Source organism: Elgaria multicarinata, chromosome 7 (genome assembly GCF_023053635.1).
Source record: "Elgaria multicarinata webbii isolate HBS135686 ecotype San Diego chromosome 7, rElgMul1.1.pri, whole genome shotgun sequence".
Lineage (NCBI taxonomy): Eukaryota > Metazoa > Chordata > Lepidosauria > Squamata > Anguidae > Elgaria > Elgaria multicarinata.
The window spans coordinates 15,164,556-15,188,433 of record NC_086177.1 but is presented as its reverse complement, the minus strand read 5'-3'; positions in this window follow the sequence as shown (position 1 = coordinate 15,188,433).

Here is a 23,878-nt window from a genome sequence, read left to right as displayed (position 1 = left end):
AAATAACACCCACCCCCTACTGTGACTAACCTGGTGGTGATAGTGGATGAAATTAGATGAGTTACACACACTAAAGGTTATGTGACAAAAGATAGTTAAATCCCAAGATTTAATAGGGCAAGGATTATTATGTGCTCTATAAGTTATGGTCAGGAATTGACGCATGTAGGAAGAAAAGGCAACTTATTAACTGGGCCAGAGTACCGGGGGGGGGAGACCTAACTGGTAAGGGGGCAGTTACGTAACAGAGCTAAAAATATAAACATTAAGGGAGAGCTTGTACAGGGAAAATTGTGATGAAAACTGTTTATTGTTCAGTAATAAATCATCATCCAGTGCACAGTAGAAAGGAACTGAAATGGGTTAAGGAGGCATAGGAAAGCTAGCTGCAGGAGCTGTGTGTTCATGCAGGCTTCAACCGTGATTGAAAGGCTAAATAACAGTGGGACTTATATTCTGGCTTTCTTCCTCCTACCTAACATAATGTTAACAAAATGGCATGATGCCTTGCCAAGACCAAAGCAGAAAGCAACCCACTGCTAATGGATGGAGGCTACTACCTAACCCTTTGATACTCAATCAGTGCTATCAATGATTAGAGTTAAAACGCTGGTCAGATCCTATGCACGTGGTGGGGGAGCAAGTATATGTACATTACACATCCTAGAGACCAGAGAACTGCACTGGTGCAGTGCAAGAAACAACAAGAATGATACTCAAAGGTGCTGCAGAAAGCCACTTTTATTCTCAAAAGGCCCGATGTCTTTCACGTCATAAAATGCTTCCTTGGGGATACCACAACAGAAAAATAAGCACCAGAATAATGGAGTCAATAACTCCTATTATTATGTTATGTGATATATTTTGGAATACATCTTCATAGAGCATTAAGGAAATATACTCAAAGGTAGTGTGGGTACAGTCATATCAGTCATCCTGTACATGCATATGTCCCATCCCGACACGTATTTATTCATTATCCAAACATTTATACCACCCTTTTCCCTACCGAAAAGGAGTCTCTCAAAGTGACTATTGAAAGATACAAAGATGCGTAAAAAATAACAATCCATCACTATAACACAATTACTGGACTAAAAGCAACGTCAAAAATCAGGAATACTGATATAACACATGTATTTTATTGCTGTGGGCCACCTTGGGCGGGCTTCTGCCCTAAAGGGCAGACAAGAAATATTTTAATACAGAAATAAATAAATAAAGTGTAGTGTGCGTAATTTGTATTTATCTTCCTCTCACCCCCAGCAATGGGACAGTAGTAATGCGGTGGGTGGGGGCAGAAATGTATTGTAGGTGTGGGTGCTCATCTATCTCAGTAGGCGGAAGAGCTTTTGCTGGTGTTTCCTTGATAGCACCTGCAAAACCAAGTCCCTTTGTGTTTTCAATTGGCATGAACCTGTCTATGTTAGGTTCTCTCACTGTCTCAATTTTCCAGTATTTTCAGTTCATCCTCAGCTTTGAGAATTCTTTTTTTTAAAAGGTTGTATGAAAATCCATACATATTTTTCTGTGACTTTCTCCTGAAGGCTTATTGTATGGCGTTTTACCCAATATACACATTTTTGAAGCAATTTTCTCCATACGATGTATTTTTCAATGTTATTTTCACAAACATGCATTTTTATAGGCACTTTCCCCAAATATGCATTTTTTTTGTAGGCAGTGTTGGATTGGTTTGCTTCACTGCAAAATTCGGGCAAGTGTAAATTTTGAAAGATAAGTGACTTTTGCTTTGTATATTGGTTCGAAAATGCAAAATACAGTAAGTTCACATTAAAACGTGAACTGAACTAATTTCTCCCTCTTCCCTATTTTCTTAGGATTAGTTCTCCCATTCTTACTTTGTCCACATGGAATCGTACAAGTTGAAATGCACCCGCGGCTTATCTAATCCTTGTCCTAAGGCAGAATCCTTATTTTCTAAATTATGCAGTCTTTCCTGGATCGATGGTATGGTTCAGTGCTATCTCCTAGAATGTGTTCCATATTGCTTGCTACAGATTAACATGCTGTCAATCAATTGTGCCTGGATCGTATCATCAGTGGATATGGTGGAACATATGTTGTTTCTTTTGCTATTGGTAATCTTTAACATATCTGAAAAGATATAGGGGGCATAATGCAGTCTTCCCCAATCTGGTGCCCTCCATATGTTTTGGACTTCAACCCCCTTCAGCCCAGCCAGCATTGCCCAATAGTAAGGAATTTTGGGAGTTGTGATCCAAAACATATAGAGGGCACCAGGTTGGACAATGCTGACATAATGAATTTATACAATGAATGTTTTCCAGGTGCTTCAGTTTGAAAGCAATCTTCAATATTACAGCCAGATTCTACTTTATATTATATTGTAGATTCTGGGGTGGAAGAAGAATAAACAACCACATGAACTTAGTGCAGAAATCAGATATGGGATCGATACTCTTTATTGCCCTGCTTGAGGCCAAATCACTCCTTCAGACGAGTTCGATTCTCATTTTAAGTCTTTTTTCCTCCATACTGCTTCTCCCACCTCCCTTGGGAATACTAGAAACAAACTCTACTGTATGATACTACCTTGAAGTATCATTGAATCTGAAATCTTTAATATTTTTCTATATGGCTGCCATGAGTGTCCTATTGTAAAGAATGCTTTTCTTGCAGTGTCTGAAGTGACCTTGGGCAAGATAAGAGTAGATTGGGTCAAGTCCATGAAAAGATTCCTTTCAGTAATTTTTCATTACAAACAGTTCTCTTTCTTTCTTTCTTTCTTTCTTTCTTTCTTTCTTTCTTTCTTTCTTTCACTACTGTTCCACCAAATACTATAAACAACTCTGGAGTAGGAATATGTATATTGATCCTTTATATATCTATTTATCTCAGTTCTAGTTCTTTCAAGTCCTTTGGAATCTAGTTCTTTCAAGGTATTTCAACAGCTTTACACTAACAACATTTATTTCTAATGCTCCAATGCAAGCAACCAAATAAATGGGAGAACCTAGGTGAACTAGAGGGTTCTTCACTGGAGATTTCAGTTTGTTTTGGCAGCTTCCTTATGGCACAATCCTATGCATGTTTAGATGGGGAAAATCCTACAGCTTCCAACATTCCCCAGCCAGTCATGACGGCTGTGGAATGCTGGGAATTGTAGGACTTTTTCCTGTCTAAATGTGCATAGGATTGTGCTCCTACTCTCACAACACCAGATGTTCCTTCGCAAAATCATTGTAAAGCTGCCTTTTCTCCCCAGGGCTAACTCATTAGTTTTAATATTCCCTTGCTTGCCAAGATAAGAATCTTGAAATACAGAAATAAAATTGGCATTATGCCAACTTTTTGCTCATGCAAACATGAAAAGGAGGGCTTGGAGGGGAGAGTTTAATGAACACACAACCCCGGCTTACCTTTTTTATGAGTTGCTTTTTTATGAAGTTTCTGAACTTCATCTTTTTCAAGCCTATAGTTGTGCCATTGGAAAGCAAAACAACTGGAGACATATATTTTAAAGCAATCTAGCTAAACAGAGACAATGCTGGCAATAGATAATTGCACATTATTAAACAGCCAGTAAAATTAGGCTACATGAGAGTGTTTATGGCCATAGCTAGAACTAAGGTTTATCCCTGGATCGTCCAGGGGTCAAACCTGTTCATCTAGGTGACACACAGGGGATCCAGTGCTCAGGCAGGGGCGAACCCTGGATGATCCCACGATAAACCTTAGGTCTAGCTGTAGCCCCAGAGTCAAATCAGAGCGCTTGAAGATGGAAATGCTGTCTGCCCTTATTCTTCTTAAATATTTTTGTCTTGTTTCAAAGCCCTTTCCCCAAACAATTGCCAAAATGAGATTAATTTCACAGGGCAAGGTCTGACGTTCTTCACAAAATAATACCATCCTCCACAAAATAATGCTCCACCTTGATTTTAGATCAACCTTATTGCAGTTCAGACATTTTAGATGCGAGTCAATATTTTTAAAACAGTAAACCCAGGCTTAATTGGAGCTCCTCTGAAAAGGACAAGCTATTATTCACGAACCTCTTTGGCCACTTCTAAAAACACCCCTCTTTCAATTATATTTCAGAAATTTCCTCAAAAGTGTTTCTGGTTCATAAAGCATTGTCCTTACTCTGAATTGTCTTGCTTTGGTCTCAGTGGTGTCAACCTGTAACCAAATCTAATAGGCTGTGAAGGAGCTTGATGTCATCACATTCATTACATGATGCCTGACTACCTGTGATCATCAGTGTGAATAATGCTGGCATGAGAAAGAAGCCCTAAGCAGGAAAAATAGCACCAAAGCAGTGGCAGCTAGGGAAAACAATGGCATATTTTCACAATGATTTGGGGAAAATAATTTTGACACTCTCTCAACAGCTAATTTCTGTATAAAATTAAAAATGTATTTGTCACTGCCCTAAATATTCATGGTCTCCAAGATGCATAAGCAGAGCTGGTGTGATCTCATTCTTTGATATGAGGAATGTACTATGCCGTGGGGATGTGCAGAACTGGCTACAGCTCTGTAAACTCCTTGCAGAACATGAAATAAAGTGATTCCAGAGGGGTCTGGTTAATAGATGCTGGAATGGATTTCCCAGTTCATTTATGATCTTGGAAAAACAAAGATTGGAACAATCCTAGTACATGTGCAACAAAGCTTTGGTTGATCTGAAGGCACCTTCGGGCAGTACTAGGCTTTGCAGTACTAGGCCTTACTGTAGCTGTAAACATACTGAGCCTCTGTGGAATCCAGATAGATACCTCATAGTTCTGTTGGGCAGGGTGATATCTTAGAACCTTTAAATCTGAAATAGAATTAAGTTACTGTATCATTTGGTGATAACACAGTTTGTGGGGCATCCCTATGTTAGGATGCTGACTTGTGAGTAGATCTTCAAGAATAAAATAGGGGAATAGCAGCCTGGAGTTCAACCCTGGCAGCTTCTTCTGTATGCAATTAAATATTTCTGCAGCACATCTTTGGATTGATCATCTGGCCAGGAAGGGGTCTTTAAAAATGGTAGACTGCATCCTCCAACCAACAGGTGGGCTCAAGAGGAATCAGACAGACCTACATTGCTCACCCTATGCATGTTCTGTGGGTGGGAGGGCTCCAGTCAGCTGCTTGAAACAGAGTATATTCTGATGAATTGCTCACAGCTTGCTAGAATTCTCATCTGTGGATTGGCTTGTGGCTGCAATTTTGGTAGTAGGATAAATCCACCCTGGGTATCACCCTAAAGGAGCTATCCGAGGTGCTGAATCCTATCCCCCAAATTGTTTCAGTCTCCGCTGCTTGTGATTGAACACTCTTAGGCATGACTAGACCTATTGAAATCAAGTCTTTCCCAGAAATTAACCCCAATGATCTTTTGATGTCTGTTTGACTCAGGACATAGTGCAGAAATGATCCATGTTTTTCATAAAGGATTCACTTTATTCCAATAAAACCTAGGATTGGGGCATGAGCCAGTGAATACACCTAGTATTTGGTGCTTAGTCTTTCTGAAGGCCAGAGGCTTAGACTGTTTAAAGTACAAATATACCAATTAACATAGGGCATGTCTAGACCAGGGGAGGGAGGGGGAGGATCTCATGATATTCTACTCGCAATATCCTCCTGTTTGTCCAGACGTGCGTGTGACATTCGGGAGGAAGGACGGATGTCACGCCCACCATTTTCTTTCTTTTTTAAACAGAGATGATTTTTGCACTTGTGCTCCAACAGAAGTTAAGTAAAGAAAAAGCACCACCCGCTCCCGTTCCCCCAATGGGCACGGAGTGCCTGAAGAGCTCCATGCCCCATGCCCAATTCCCACCTCCTCGCGTTTACTCGCAAGAAGGCAGGATGAAGCCGGAATGGGTGCCGACACACCTCCTGCGGTCAATCCTGAGACCATGGGAAAAATTGGGCTACAAGTGGTCCCAGTTATCTTGGGGAAATGGAGGGATCATTCCTCTCCACTCCCGGGATCCCCTGTGCATCATGTGGACACACAGGGATGATCCTGGGATGATCCTTGGGATAAACACTGGTCTAGTCAGTTATGAACTCAACACACCATTAACACCACATTCTTATGCAGGTCTACTTCCCTACAATCATACCAGAAAGTTGATAGCATAACATGAACCTGATGTGGTAAGTATAGTAATGCACTTTTTAAAGCTAGTGCAGAATGCAACTCACACTAGCAGAGTTTTTCAGGAAGTCCAGCGTCAAGACAAAGAAGCTGATCTCAAGATGAAAGACCACACAGACAAAGATCAGTGGTGCTCAACTAAATCCTTTACTGTGCAGTATCATACAGCGTGGCAGTGCAGCAGTAGATTTTTACGTCAATATACACAATGACTTTTCACTCTAAACCTAACCCTTCTTCTCCACACTATCCATAGTCCATATTCTTCTTTATAGTCCTTTGAGCCAACCAGTTAGTGGCATTCTTACCATGTGGTATTATTACATCAGCTTTACCACACTCTTTGTGAGTCAGCAAACCATTCCAGCTGCTCCTAATTAGTCACCTGACTGTAGGTGCAATAATCACTTTGGCCTTGAAAATACCACCAGCTAATCTGGATTTCTCCTTATGTGTCATAATGGCAGAAAAATCTCTAGTCGCTTTTTTGGCTCACTCACCCAGAAACCTGACAGAACCTATACTTGGCATATTTATCATTATGCCTCACCCTTAGCAGTTACATGTTTGCACATCAAATTTTAGGATTAGCCTGTTAGCAACTTACCCTGTTACTATCTTAATATCTTCCTTGGAAGCCATTGGCTTTTCAGGGTTGCAACCTACAGTTCAGTTACACTCTAATGGTCTCACTGAAATTGATTGCAAGTAGCTTGGGGATTGCAGGCATCTTCTGCCTGAGAAAATGCAGCAAAAGCCAATGCATGAAGTCAGCATGTATTAGTTAAGCAAGACATCGGGATTTCAAAACAAGAGATGGCATTTTAAAGATGGATGCAAATAGCCCTATTGAAGAAAAATGGATTATCTGCTTGAGGAAGGCAAACAGGATTGAGCCTTTTGAATATAAGATGCTTTTGTCTAATTTAGACTGCAAAAAGAATATTTGCTGATAAAGAAAACATAAGCAGTTGAACATTTTCAGATGGTCCACATAATTCTTTCAAAGGGTTTTAAAAAGCAGACTAGCTGAATGTGACTGCAGTGAAATAGGATTATCTATAAAAGCAGCCATCCTAGAATTGACATGGATATTGTCACATAATAACAGTATCACTTATTTAAGAATGAACAAATCAATTAACATCCACTTTCAGGAGGTGCTCATCAGTAGGTAACAAAATGTTAATTCTTCCCCCCTCCCCTAAAAATGCGATTATATTATACCCTATTTGAAAATTTGAAATGATAGCCTGTCACATCTGAAAGATTCTGAGCAGGTAATAGTAGATTAAATAGCAGGTATTGGTCCTCTCAAATGATGATTTTGAGAAATAATTAGAATGCTATATAATAGTCAAAACCACTATAAGTGTAATCCTATGGAACCTAGTAGGCAGTAAGTCCCATGGAGTTCAATGGGACTTACTCCTAGGGAAGTGTGTATTGGTAGGGATGCCCATCACTGGGTAATCTGGTTCTTTTTTGGTTTGATGGAGTTCTGAGGCATGTAAGACACCCTTTGTAGTAGAGCGGCTTAGCATCAAAATCATGCACATTGTGATACAAGTGTGAAATTTGGTATGGTGGTATTTATGACCATGTAGATTAAAATTAGATATAGAGGCATGTCAGGAAATCATCATAATGGCCACCATCTTGGAAAATGGCACCCCAAATCCAGTTTTCGCACAATAACTCTATTATTTGTAATCTCTCAGAAAAGATGTCTTCGTACAAAATTAAGGAGCATAAAATTTGCTACAAAAAATCAGTAACAAGCTTTTCATAGGAGAAACCCTCATTGAGATATAAAGGTTTTATTCCTACCCATTTGTCTGAGAAGTCAAAGATGTACTGTCTCACCCTCATTTCAATCTTTGTGCAAATTTGTGCAAATTCTGCCATAATTCATCCAAATCTAGCTGTAATTTGTGCAAATTTGGCCAAAATTTGCACACACTGCAGAATCTTTTGAAATGCACAAAATTCTGAGAAAATCCATAAATTAGCACGATTCACTGCGGATCAAGTCAGGCGCTGCAGTGGGAACCAAAATGAAGCTGGGAGGCTGAGCCTAGGAAAACCCATCAACCTCCCCGCCCAATGGATCTCTCTAACATTCCTACAATAGAATTGCATCCTTAATCTTCTACTAACTTTATCCTGGGCTGATATAAACATTTGTGCTCATCACTTCCTCGCTGACTGGCATGTGAGAATGAGCTGTGTCAAACAGAACTTCCCCACTGTTCAGTGTCAGCTCAAGTACAGTATATTTTAATGAACACAGTTCACACATTTGACTCAGGGTCAACTGTTGAGTAATCAAGTGAAGGAAGATCTCATGATGTGTAGGACTGAGAACCAGTCCCTGGTTCTCCAGAGGGGAAAGTCTTAGCAGAGGAGCTAGTATTCACTTTTCTTCTAATCCAACTTCATGGTGACTACTTCTACATTAGTATTCCAAATGGCAAAGGGTGATAAACAGTCTTTTTTCCTATAAGGTACATCGATTGGACCAGTTAGGTCATTTTAGAACCTGGATTGAATGGTCTTGCAGAGGTCCCCTTTAGATGACCATGTGTATTCCTTCAGATGACTATGCTTCAACTAGCATTTCTCTCCCACCCACCCCAATACCATCCTGACTGGCTTTCCATGCTTTCCATCAGCTTCTTTATTCCTGGTGTGTTAGAGCAAAACAAGCAAACTTACAGGAATAAAATGGTTTACTTCTGCTGCCCAGATGGTAAACACATTTACTTGGGAAGAAGCTCCATTTTCTTGTAGAAAAGCATATATATATATATATCACATCACATGAGCATCTGTAATCATGTACATGCCTGCCCAGCCACCCTCTGAATAGTAAATTCTTTCAGCAATTTCAGCCCGTCATTGCTGCCCATCTCAAAGAGAAAGGGAGACTAGGGGCATGACTAGATGAGGGGGGTGGAGGGTGACGCTCTCACAATTTTATGATCGCAAGATCGTTGCCCTCATCTACATGCAGCGCACGATGTCCCAGGAGGAAGAGGATGTCACACCGGCCATTTTATTTATTTTTTTCATTGGAGAAGAGTGCATGAGTGCTCCTGTGCAAAAGGTAGGTCTTTTTTACAAAATAAAAAATGTTTTCTCGCTCCCCCTACCCCACTCCTGAGGGTTCCAGGTCCTTGTGGTTACTCATGAGGAGCCAGGACAAACCACGATGCCCAACCACACATCCTACGGTCTCAGAATCATCCTGAGACCGCAAGGAAAGTGGAAAAATGGGTAGGGCAATATTCCGGGGAAAGGGAGGGGTCATCCCTCCCTGCTCCCGGGAACTCCCATGTGTCATGTGGATGCACAGGGGTGATCCTGGGGCAATCCTCAGGATAAGCCTTTGTCTAGCAATGCCCTTTGTTTATGTGCTCAAGCATATGCCCACCTTAAAGAGAAAGAGTCTCTGCCAAGATGCTCCTTCTTCTATTCACTTCAGTGTGTGTGTGTAGAGAGACATGCCTGAAGGGAAGAGGCTGGCCATTATCATCTCTTGCTTATGCTCCTGCCTATAGGGAAAGGCTGGAAATTGTGACCACCTGCTGATGCTCTTGCCTGAAGGAGAGAGACTGGAAATTGTGACCTCTTGCTGATGATCTTGCCTGAAGGGGAATGGCTGGCCATTGTGACCTGTTGCTGATGCTCCCTGCTTGAAGGAGAGAGGCCATTGTGATCTTTTGATGATGATGCCAGCCTGAGGGAGAAAGGCTGGCCATTGTGACCTAGTGGTGATGCTGATGCCTAAAGGGCAGAGATTGACTATTGTGACTTGGTAGTGATCCTGCTGAATTGAAGACTAGAGACTGGTCATTTGCAGCTTCATGCTGATGCTATTTCCTGAAGATCAGAAATGGGCTATTATGACTTTATTATGTGGGCTCTCCCACACTAGAGGCATTCAAGAGGCAGCTGGACAACCATCTGTCAGGGATGCTTTAGGGTGGATTCCTGCATTGAGCAGGGGGTTGGACTCGATGGCCTTGTAGGCCCCATCCAACTCTGCTATTCTATGATTCTATGACTTCCTGCCTGAAGGAAGGGGGGGGGGGAGAGAGAGAGAGAGAGAGACAGACAGACAGACAGACAGACAGACAGACAGACCGGCTGTTGGGGGTAATCACTGAACTTAAGCTTGCTGTACAAAACAGACTCACAGTGATAGCAGAGTTTACAGTGGCTCTCAACTATGAATACAGCAAAGACTCAAGAAATATAAGGCAGAGATTTTGTTTGTAGTGTACAAAAATAAATACTTTACTGGCACAAAATAATTAGTTATGGCAAAGCAAATGTACAATTCAATACTCACACATGGTCACAAGATATACAGCTTACAACAGGTTTCACAGCAACTAGAGTGATGATTTAATCTGGTTACAGTGATTCCAAACACTCTTTATATACACTTCTCAGTACAAATGATGCAATACATAATTGGCACTAATAGAAAAATTAACACTATGTCATAGTCCAATTATACAATCAAGCCCATCTGCAAAGTTGACCTTTCAGTGATTGTCTTTTGCTGACTCCACACTTTATCCAGGATTTGCAGATCAGTCCAGAAATATGGAAAAGGAAAATCAGAGTCCAGTCCAGGACTCAACACCGGCCCCCTGTCATACCCCTACATTGTTAACCACTTTCATGGGAATGTTTCCCTTTGCAATCCTTAATCAGACAGGAGTCTTTTAACTCTCCCATCCTCTCACCAATCCCCAGACAGGCAAGAAGTACTACATGTTGGCAGAAGTTCTTAAAGAATGATGCTAGAGGCAATTCTTCAATAATACAAACAAAAAATTGAATTTATTTATTCTTAGAACAAAAGAATGATACATTTATGGATAGAATAGGAGAGGAGATAAAACTAATGTTATCAAGACTTCTTGGAGACTCCTTACTAACTGTCATGAGAAAAAAAACCATAACTGTCACAAAGAGAGCAGTTAGAACCAAGAAGCAAGCCTGAGAATTGCATTATGGGAAACACCAAGAATCAGTCAGTTAAAGAAATACTAACCAGTCAAAATAAAGAACATAGTACAAACATGTCTTGAACTGATTAACTATCTGATTCTCTACTGCACTCCTCCCTTATGACAAGCTGAGCACATCTAACCCTACTGCCCACCAGTGCTTTTAGGACATGGAATGAACATCATCTAACTCCTCTTAGATCCCAGGAATAGCATGTCTCTATGACTTGGTCACCTGCTACTTTCCAGTCATTTCTAAAATTTATTTTATTTATTTTATTTATTACACTTATATACCGCCCCCATAGCCAGAGCTCTCTGGGCAGTTTACAGAAAATAGTGACAGTCATTGAAAGATTAGCCAGTGTTTGGGGATAAGAAAGCACCAGAGAGCTCATTTGAGAAGACTTGCACTTATATCCATAATGGACAACATAAAACTAAAAGTAAGTTAAAAATAACCCATTAATTAAACAAAAACTACAACTAAAATAACAACCACAATTTTAATTAAACTAAAATGTAACCCCCTGCACATTTCTATTTGATGTGTTTGAGGGGTTAGAAAATAAATTACATAGGTTAATTCCTGGCATCTAGCAAAGGGATGTGTCTCAAAGAAAGACTGCAACATTCTAGATATTTCTATGTAGGAATTGTAGCATAAATTGGTGGTTGAATTATGCTCAACTGGGGAGGCTCAGGTTGCAATCTTTGCTCAGGAAGACTCAGCAGATGCTATTGCTCAAGTCTCTGTCTGTCAGCCTCATTTTCTCACCTTTAAAATGGAAACACATTACCTGCTTTATTGGTTTGTCAAAATGATATATGTTTGCAGTGAGGATTATAATGCACATTGAAAACTGAAATTATTTGGGCTGTGAATCAATTAAAGAATATTTAATTGACTGCCTGGCTGCCTTTTTAAAACTAACTTTAAGGAAAGCTATGTATTACCAAAACCTGAATATAGCTGCCTTTTGCAATATTGAAAGAAGGGTTAGAGAAATTACAATTTAATAAAGATTGCCTGTTGTTAGAAGAAAAGGCTACCTTAAACATTCCTTCTTATAGTAGCACTTCAAAACCAAAAGAGCTTCAATGAATAAGTGTTCTTATACCCTTCCAACCCATTTCAATGGCATTTGTGTGGGATTTCTGGCTACTGGGTTGTGCCCTTAAATTGATCTATGCATTAAATTGATGGGCTGAATAATTCTGGTGTGTGGATAAGTGTGTGGTAGTGAAGAGTCCCAGTTAAGAACTACTTTCTAAGTCTGGCCTTCTCCTTTGCAGCAGGTTTGATTTTTTTTTATGTTCATGTTATAAATGTGATGAGTAATGGGAAAACTGTACATTATACACACATGCATGTAAAAGTAGCTAACCTGGCTAACCGTGTAGGTATCAGCCAGTCACAAATATTCCACTTTTGTAGCAAAGCGCTCAGGAAGGTGGTGGTGCTTCAACTCTAGGTTCTCTTGGATGACATGGATTATTTAGGACTTTTCAATCCATTTTCGGACCTGGTCTTCATTAGAGATGTGTGAAGCAGCAAAACCTGAGTCTGCTGACATTCTCTGAAGTCCAACTGGAAATTCATTCCAACTTGAGTCCATATAAAATTGCGAGCATTTTTTATTTTTATTTTTGCAAGGAAAACCATGTATATATTTTTTCCAAATGTATGCATTAGTTGCTTGCATCTTTGAAATGTACACATTCTCCCATTAATTAAAGCGTATTGGTGCACATTGTTTCATGCACATATTTCAAGAGTATGCATGTTGTTGAATACATTCCCCCCTCCCTTCAAGATCACATTGCAAGTTCAGAAATGTACAGACTTCGACCACAGAGAGCATCTAAGTCCATGTTCGATCTGGAAGGTGTGAACTGGATAAAATTCTGATAAAAAATGAACTGAAACAAATTCCCCATACATCCTTCATTTTACTCCCGAAACAGCCTTGGTCACTCTGCTAGAAGACCTTAGGAGGGAGATGAGGGAATGCAACAGTTTCCCTACATTTCTTAGCAGCTTCTGATACCGTATAAACTATGGCATTCTTCTGGACTCATTGTAGGTTTGGAGTTGGTGGCACAATGAGATGCTGCCATGCTGGTTTGAACTGAGGAGGGCAGGGCCAGCACACCTGGAGATGTACAGGGTGCGGTTAGAGTGCACAACCCCATCCTAGTATACACCGATGGAAACTGGTGACACCAATTTCAGTGGAGCCATGAATCCATTCCAGCTTTCATCAGAACCAGTCAGAATTCCAAAGGAGCTGTCCATGGTGCTGGATTTTCTCTCCCAAATGGGTTCAGCACCTTGGATAACTCCTTTAGAGTTCTGACTCGTTCTGACTGAAACCCAGAAAGGATTCATAGCCCCACTGAAATAGGAGCCATGAGGCTCCACTGGTTCACACTTCAAGCTGTCATACATTCTCTTGAACAAGATTCTACCTACCTAGCACTGTTCTGGCATCTGCTGAAATGACAGTAGACGTCTGTCGCACCTAGACGTTGCAGCATTAAAGGAGTAATATAATATGGGTGCTCATCATAGCTGAATGGTTTGGAACATATTTTCTATCAACATCTAACTAGGAACACAGCAGAGAGAGAAACGGAAGTACATCTATCTATCCATAAATGTGATACTTGCAGATGTACACACAGAGCTTTCAAATTCTGTCAACAGAAATATGAGATCTGTAAAGATGTCTGTTTGGGCAGAATCTGGTGGAGGCTGATTCCACTTTCTCTGTCTGTGGAAGAAGACCTGGAGGAGGAGATTATGTAAAAAACCCACAAACTACCACGAATGAGCTATCACAAACACACAATAAAAGCCTCATGTAGAAAGGCTCAAGCTCTCAGAATGTGGAAAGAGTGAGCAGCAAAACTCACCAGATGCATGCAGTGTTGAGGCAAAAAAAAGATCCCTCCAGTTTGCTTCCTTTCAAACCAGGCTTCTTAATCATTTGGACCATAACTCCCAGTATCCACCTGGAGGACATCAGGTTGGGAAAGGCTGCTTCAAACCACCCTCTGCCCCTCACGGGGAATATCCTGGTGGTTCTATGTTTATCAGACTGTCCCTCCTGCTCTCTAGAGCTTCCAGACATCCCATATGGCTCAATTTGCAACTAAGAATCTAGTGCCTGAATTTGCTTTTCTTCCCCCCCCCTCCCTCCCAATCCACTTTCCTTTTGTGCCATGTTTTTCAGATTGTAAGGCTGTGGGCAGGGACTGTCTTAAGAAATATTTTTGTAAGCTGCCTTGAGAACATTTTTGGCTAAAATAAATAAATAAATAAATAAACAAACAAACAAAAAACAAGCTTTAGTCATGACTAATAATTGCTGGATTTGGGCTGGTGAATACATATGCTTGAAAGTCTGTCCTCCTGCACCAACTCCGTGCAAACAGGCACAGCAAAATGTGCTTGTTAAATATGATGATGACAAGACAGCTGTCACATGAAGGCAGTTGGGCCTTTCAAGGTTTAATCCAAGATCCTAAAGAAGTTGAAAATAAGCTAGGAATTGAGATCTCCCCCCTATCCCCCCCCACACACGCCAAGGTGGAAGCAGGAGTTAGTGGGTGCAGGTAAAAGTTCCAAGTTTGCAAACACTGCTCTTATTTAATTACATGCCTGAATGAGTCAAAGGAACTCCTGGTGCTTGGGGTCTTTTAGTGCCCTTGCAGAGTGCCTGGGGCCTTAAACTGCTTATCCTATGGGTTTTCTTATTTAATCATTTATATTTGGTAATAAATAAGGCCTGACAAAATGCAACATTTATTAGTAGATTCTCCCAAGCTGAATTCATTATAGGAGTAGCTTGGATTCGACATCAGATACAAGGTAAATCAACGGTGAAGTGGAATATGGTGTCGAGCCAAACTGCTCATTGAGCTTTCAACGTCCCACTTTTTGCTTCCCAGGATATAGAAAGGTATAACTCAAATTTAGAGGTTTGGATAAGCGCATCTCTGGAGTTACTCCATTGAACTCAGGAGTTATGTGCCAGAGATGGGTCTCTGTAGACCTAATATTGCTTTCTCAATGTCAAAAAGAATCTTGCTATTCAGAACAGGAAGTGGAGGCAGAAATTATTACTTTCACCATACTCATTTTACATTCAGGGACTGTGAGGAGGAGATATTCATTATCATTTGTGAGCAGCTCAGCATGAACATACAGGACAATTGACACATATGTTCCCATTGTTCACAATTACCGCATAGAGAACCTAGTTTACGGTATATGTTATTGTCCTTCTTTAGTTCTTGTTTTGCTTTTGTGGGAGATTTTCAAGATGCCCTTTAAGAATGTTTGTTGTCTTTTCTTTTTTTAATGTGAGTCTATGAAAATGCACTAGTGTCACTTCCATCCCCATATACACCCCATAACTGCCTGTCCACTGAGTAAACATTGCTGAATGTAGCAATGCAACAACAATGGCCAAATTATTATTATTATTATTATTATTATTATTATTATTATTATTATTATTATTATATTTATTTGTATCCCGTCTTTTGCCCAATGCTGGGCCTCAAGGCAGCCTTACAAAGTTTAAAACATACATTGAGGGGGAACATAGTTTAAAATACACAACAAAATTATAAGACGTTAACATAGATGGAGGGGCAGATTATTCTCCAAAGGCCTGCTGGAACAAAAAGTTTTAGCCTGCTTCCGAAAGCCCATCAAGGAGGGAGCCAGTCTAGCTTTCCCGGGAAGAGAGTTCTAAAGCACTGGAGCAGCCACCGAGAAGGCCCTCTCCCATGTTCCCACCAAGCGCTTGTAAGATTTGGTAACAATTGATTTATCAGTTCTGAGATTTTGCAACCACTATGAATAACAGAGCAATTACTTTGTTAAATGTACTTAATTAAAATCAGGAGACCTTTCTGGCCACTAAATGGATAGTGTTATTAAGAACATAAGAGGTGCCATGCTGGATCAGACCAAGGGTCCATCTAGTCCAGCACTCTGTTCACACAGTGGCCAACCAGCCATCGGCCAGGGACCAACAAGGCAGGACATGGTGCAACAGCACCCTCCCACCCATGTTCTGCAGCAACTGGTGCACACAGGCTTATTGCCTCAAATACTGGAGATAGCACCAACCATCAAACCATCAGGGCTAGTAGCCATTGATAGCCTTTGCCTCCAGGAACTTATCCAACTCCCTTTTAAAGCCATCCAGATTAGTGGCCATCACCACATCCTGTGGTAGTGAGTTCATTATGTAGTCATTATATAGTTCAATCGCTAGGTGGCACTGGACTTAGTTGTATCTGGGTGATGTCAGGAGTTTTCTATGTCTGTCTCTGTTCTGTTCTTGCCTAAGAAAGACAAAGTTATTGTCTAGCTTCATGACTAGTGTGTCCACTAAGCCTTCCATGACAACTGGTTTACTAAGGCATCTGTTGTTGTTGTTGTTGCTGTGATAGGGGTGCCTTCTCAGGTCAGTGATGCATCTGTCCTAAACCTTCTAAAATACACCCAACCTGGCTTGCGCATGTATCCTTCTTTGTGCTACCAACTGGTATTCTTGGCAAAAGAGAGGAAGTGTGGGCACTGGCAATGGGTCGGACTTGCATGTGTCGGAACACAGCTTCCTTCTCTTCAGCCAGCACCATCAGCCACTCATTGGGAAGAATCTGGAGAGGACTTTGCCACGACACAGACTCTGAACAACAGGCCTGGCCACGGCTATTCCCTGCTCAAGCCAAGCACCACCACTTGATACGCCTGAGGCAAGGGACAAACACCGCCTTTCTCCAAACTATGTGGAGAAAGGGGTTAAATGGAGAAGGATTTCAATAATAAAATAATGTGCTGTGAGTTATATGTACTGAGGTGAATTGTTGTTAGAGTGGGTGGTAAATGTAAATAACTTCAGATAATAAATGCCAAACAGACACGTGGGATTTTTGTGGTAGTTTAAAACAAAATGGTTAGAATTTATTTTTAAAAGTTCACAAGCTTTGTTTCAAATTAAAACATTTCAAAACCTTTTTGAAATCTTTCATCCAATCCTTTCACTCATTCACATACACGCTTTCCTTTCTCTCACACAATCACTCTTGAACTTTATTATCACTATTGTTTATTTCTGTCTATCTGCACACCCTACTCAAAAGACACCACTCTCTATACTGATCCTCAAACTCTCCAGAACAATAGTACTCTACACACCAAGAGCTAAAGCACTAAAGGCTAAAGACTCCAAGAGTACCTAAAAAGTCTCTCATAATTCCCTTATATATCACTCCTCCCCCCTCCTAAGCCATTCTAACTCCACCCACTCAGGTCAACATTCTAGGCACCACAGACTTACCAATTCCAGACATACATTAAGGAACTGTCTTGTGGAGTGTAATGTCACAGACTTCCCCACATATCAAGAGCTCTAGAGCAGGGATCCAGAACCTCCAGCTTATGTACACTAATCTGGCCCATGGTGGTTCCACATCCATGCTGCAGTGCCTCCTTGGAGTTCTCAGAGGAATTCCTGAAATTGGAGATAACAGTGGGATGTGGGTGATGGGGGAATTGGCCGCCACGTGCCCACTTATGTCATCTGGCTGGTGGGGGAGCAGTATGGCTCTACGCCTCTGCTCTGGGGGACAATAATGACCTCCCCATGGTTCTCTATTGTACCAGTTCCCTTCAACCAGTGGGTGAGACAACTCTGTATAAAGTCAAACGGGGGCTGCTCATTTGCCCAGTGGAAGGATCTTATAAGAAGTATTCTCAGGAACAGGGATTCTTGAAGAGAGTTCCTCTCTCCATGATGACTTTGGCAATAGAGCGGGGACTCAGTCTGCCTTCACCACAGAAAGCAGCAGCAGAGATGGGCTTTGAGAATGCACACCTTCAAAGGCAGATTCTACTCCCAATGATCCTTTTAGCTGTGAAAGTGGGGAATTGGATTTGAAGGACTGCTGAAGTTTCCCTCACCCTTTCACAAATATGGGAAAGCTCATTTATCTTGTGAATTTCTCACTGGATCCTACTTGTAAAAGAACATTACTAAATGTTAGAAATGTCTACAATATGGGATAGTACAGGTTATAGAACAGGGAAACAATTGACCTACTGACTGAAATTACAAGTCAATGGGTGGGAACTGCAACAAAATATTGCAGTATTCAGTGATCCTGTTCAGAGTTCCAGCCAGTCAGCACTACCCTTTTCCAGGATACTCCATTCCAGTTCTGTCTTCCCTGGTTATTTGCTCTGTGGCTACTTAGCATGCTCAGTCCTCATTGGGCTGTTTCTGGGGGCATGTCTAGACCTAGGGAGAGGAGGGAAAGGATCTCGTGATATGGTGATCGTGAGAGTCTCCCCCTCAGTCTACACATGGCGTGCGACATCCCGGGAGGAAGATGTCATTTTTTTTATTGAAAATGAGCGCACAAGAGCTCCATTGAAAAGATATGTGGGGTTTTGTTTTTAAAAAAGATCCCAGTCCCCACCCCTGATGGGCAAGGAGCTGCTAAAGAGCTCCATGCCTGGTTCCTGGCTCCTTGCATTTACTCACGAGGAACTGGGAAGAAACCAGGATGGCTGCCCCTAAGCCCTGCGGTCTTGGGACGATCCCAAGACCATGGGAAAAGTCAGGATTAAAGCTGTCCCAGCTATCCCGGGGAAAACGAGGGATCATCCGTCCCTTCACAAGGATGATCCCGGGGCAATCCCTGGGATATTGCCTGGTCTAGACATGCCCTGGGTCTTCCCAACCTTAGGTTATTTTTTGGTTCTTGGATTCCCTAAAGCCTGCTGATTCCTTCCTCTCGTATGTGGATGGTGCCATTTCGGCTGCTTAAGGATAGTCACTCTGGGAATTTAGTTTAGTATGAGCATATGTTACCGTCCGCTCAGGGAGGAAAAAAATTGTAAGTTTTCTTTTTGGAAAGGCTTTTAAATGCAGATGTTCAGTTACCATTCATTTGCACTTGCAAAATGTTAAGTAGCCATTTTGTCAAGTCTACCCAAGCCTTTTTCCCCCTTCCATTTTATAGTAGATTGTTTATCTCGAAAGACATGAGAATTGGTTTAATGTGAATGCTAAGCTGTTTGTGAGTGTGGATTAAATTCTCTTTGCACGCAAAAGCCAGAAAAATAAATCTCCCTTTTCATGTTCTAACATGCTTATGGAATTAATTGATTTGCAAACATAACTATCTCCTTTTCAAAACAGGGATCCAAGAAACACACACACACACACGGCTTCTGTATCTTTAACAGTTGTATAGAAAAGGGAATTTCAGCAGGTGTCATTTGTATATATGGAGAACTTGGTGAAATTCCCTTTTCATCACAACAGTTAAAGTGCAGGAGCTATACTAGAGTGACCAGAGTTAAAAGAGGGCAGGGCACCTGCAGCTTTAACTGTTGTGATGAAGAGGAAATTTCACCAGGTTCCCCATATATACAAATGACACCTGCAGAAATTTCCTTTTCAATGCAACTGTTAAAGATACAGGAGCCCTGTCCTCGTTTTCGTATGGTCACCCTAGGCCCGATCTACACCAAGCAGGATATAACATTTTAAAAACATTATGAAAACAGTATATGTAACGTGTCCTGGGCCTGAACAGTTGTCATAACCATTATAAACCGTTATAAGCAGTAGTGTAGATCCTGCCATGGTTTAGCACAAAGTTTAAAACTGAATCTGCACCCTGCTCCTCTTTATCATAGCATTGATGTTTTTCTAAATAAGCCAGTTGGTAAAAGTCACAAGACACCACTGTTGTGCAGCCTTCACATTAAAAAACACACATGGTACAACACTGTTAAAATGCGACGAGATTCTCCAGCGTCAGTGGCCAAAGGATTGTGCTTGGGAGTTGCCTAATTTAAAAAGTGTGTGTGTGTGTATGTGTGTGTATGTGTATATATATATATATACATACATACATATATATATATATATATATATATATATATATATATATACACACCCCTAATTTAAACTTAGAAGTTGTCCCTTCAGAAGAAATGTCAGTGCAATGTCAGAGAAAGCTAAAAGAGATCAGATATGGACAAGAAATAGTCTTAATTGGCCCCCCAACTGTGGAATGATCTCCCAATGAGGCTCACCGGGCACCAACACTTTATCTTTCTTGCGCCAGGTCAAGACTTTTCTCTTCTCCCAGGCATTTAACAACGCTAAGTTTGTTTTTTAACGGACCCCAGAACTTTTGTTTTTAAATGGATACTGTTGTTTTTATACTGTTGTCTTTATGGTTTTGATGGTTTTAAATTTTGTATACTTTTTAAATGTTTACTGTTTTTAACTTTTGTAAACTGCCCAGAGAGCTTTGGCTACGGGGCGGTGTACAGTATAAATGTAATAAATAAATAGCTAGGGCAGCTTTCCTCTCCATCTGTTGTGCAAGGCCAAAGAAGGCAAACCTGTCTGATCTCAGATTATGTTTAGCTTGTTGGATACTGGATTCAGTAAAACAGCAACTCCAGGATGAATTAAATATGTGATTTTCATTCACTGTAACACCCCTGCCCAAAACATACATATTTGCAGTTGTAGGCATGTGCTCTGAATTAAAGGAATTGCTTTTGAAATGGTTATTGTTAGAGGTGTGCCCTGATCACAAGATTCAACTCAGACCCTAATTCACTGGTTTGGAAAATGGACAGTTTTGGTTGAGATTGATTTGGAAGTATCAAACCCAAGGTGAGATTTGGAAAACGGAGGGTTTGTGTCTCCCATTGATTATCATGAGAAGTAAAAAAATGGTTATACTTGGGTGACCATATGGAAAGGAGGACAGGGCTCCTGTATCTTTAACAGTTGTACTGAAAAGGAAATTTCAGCAGGTGTCAATTGTATATATGGGGAACCTGGTGAAATTTCCTCTTCATCACAACAGTTAAAGCTGCAGGTGCCCTGCCCTCTTTTAAATCTGGTCACTCTAGTATAGCTCCTGCAGCTTTAACAAATGACACCGGCAGAAATTCCATTTGCTATGCAACTGTTAAAGATACAGGAGCCCTGTCCTCCTTTTCATATGGTCACCCTAGGTTATACCATATTTTTTTTTGTTTTACTTTTACAGAATTAGATTAACTGTGCAGGTATAGGGTTATATCTCTCAAATATCAGGTATAAAAATAGTGCAGGAATTTTGTGCTGCATGCCTTTATATTTTGATTTTTTTTTAAAAAAAGGAACTGCTGATTACCTTTTTAGTTCTTGGCAGAATTTGGTCAAGAGGACAGGGCTCCTGCAGCTTTAACTGTTGTGATGAAGAGGGAATTTCATCAGGTTCTCCATATATACAAATGACACCTGCAGGAATTCCTTTTTCTACTAGCTGTACCCGGCATAACATACACCGTTGTAGCATATCTTAAAGTTTATTAGTTCAATATCATCTCATTTTATTTATTCATTTGCAGCAGGTGAGTGGCCTCCCACCTGGCCACCAAGGGCCCCGGCCACGCCTCACTCATGCTCTGGACCGTGGCACTGCCCCCTTTGTGGGGGGTGGAGCGAAGAGGCAGAAAGGGGGGTAGGATTACTTTGGAAAGCCCAGAGCCAGAAGGGCTGGAGGGGACGCAGGCTGCTGGCAGACCTGGAGGGCAGGGAGGTTGGAGGGAGGGGGAGCAGGTGTCACCCTCTCCCAGGGTTCCTGTCAGCCTTGGGCCGCCCACCCAGTTTGCATGAGATTAGGCCGGGGCCTTGGCTCGCAGCAGGTGAGTGGCCTCCCATCCGGCCACCAAGGGCCCCAGCTGTGCCTCGCTCATGCTCTGGACCGTGGTGCTGGAGGCAGAAAGGGAGGTAGGATTACCTTGGAAAGGCCGGAGGAGTCGGGTGAGGGGCTTAGCAACCTGTATCAGCTGAAGCCATTCTAGAATTCCTGAAGGCAAAGTGGGCATGGTAAAATGGTAACATACCTAAGCATTTTATATAGAGAGATATGACTGTTAAAGATACAGGAGCCCTGTCCTCCTTTTCATAGGGTCACCTTATTTTTGAAATGTGCTTATTTTGAAATGTACACATACTGTTGAACACATTTATTTATTTATTTGCTCTGCGAATTACATTGCAAGCTCAGTAATGTATGTACTTCGACTGCAGGTGGCATCAGAGTCTGTGTTCAGTCCGGAAGATGAAACGGGGTAAAATCCTGCTAAAAAATAAACTGAAACGTATTCCTCATAAATCCCTATCCAAAGCACAGTGATTGGAAAGCCCCTGGTAAAATGCCCTAGGATTAAGAGGGGTTCCGATCAGTCACTCAGCTACATTCCCACCCTCTACCTCATCCTGTGCATTTAGAGTAGGAGTGAGAAACTTGTGGCTGTCCAGATGTTTTGGCCTGAAATTTACATAATCCTTCAGCATTAGCTGTGTGGGATAGACTGATGGGAGTTGTAGGCCAAAGCACCTAGAGAGCCAAATGTTGTCCATCTCTAGTTTAGAGATAAATGGAAGCTAAAAAAAAAAAAATGCTTGAGAAAGATGTCTTCTGAACAGGGCCAAACAAAGTCTCATGCAGCATCCTGCTTCAGTTCTGGTTGCTTTGGAGGGAGGCCAGTTCATCTCAGAGAGCAATGGAAATGGTCTGGCAAGGCCTGGTGGGTTTCCCCCACCCCAGCACATCTCTAGTTTCAGTAATGCACATCCATGGTTATTGTGGATCTGTGGATAAAAACGTTACTGTAGTAAAACATCACTTTAATGTCAACATTGACTTGTTGTTCAAAGAAAGTACTTAGGAATACAAGCCTATAAATAGTTTATTGAAAGTAGCTCTTGTTTATAACATTCTGGAACAATGCATCTCAACTTACTTTCTGGGGATGTACAAGATTTTCATTTCTGTTTGCAATCCCGAATGCAAGAAGGAGCACTTTCTTTGTAGAAATATTCTCAAATTTGCAATTGTGTTAAAAAATGCACATATTTAAAACGTGCGTGCTTTGAAATGTGCATGTTTATGTCAATGGGGAAAGAGTATGCATTTCTGAAAAATATGCATAAAATATATACTTTCCCTGTTTGAATGAGCAAAAAGCAGGTTGGAAAAAAATGGTAGTGAACCGAAACAAAAACTTGGAAGTGATTTTTGAAGAATTTGAATGTGCTTTAAAATTGCTGATTCGTTTATCCCTGGTAATATCTATGAGTATGTTTTCTTTGCTGTATTCAGTGTTATAATTACTCATCGGTACTTTTGCTTATCAATGCTTTTTTAAAAAAAGCGGGGGATGAGAATGTTATACAAAATGCTGCAGTATTCAGCCAGTTGTACAGAATGGAGATGGATGCACAATAATTAGAAAGTTTTTGGTTTGACTGGGGAACATGGTCATTACTGGTAAGATCAAATGGATGTACACAACAGCAACTGTGTGGGTAAATTTGTACATTTCCAAACTGCATACAAACATGCTTTAGTCAATGGGTGCACGCATCTGAAAATGTAGCACACTTAAAAATGTATACTTTTAAAAATGTGTACGTTGTGAAAAATGTGCCCAAATTTCTGCACGGATTGCTTTTTGAAACAATTGCAAACTCATGCAGAAATGGGACGGAATGAGCTTTATCTAAAAAAAAGTTGACCATCTTGGTGAGACAGAGATTGGCAGTTCTGTCCATCGCTACATCAGATTTAAATAGGGATTCTTGAAGAGCAG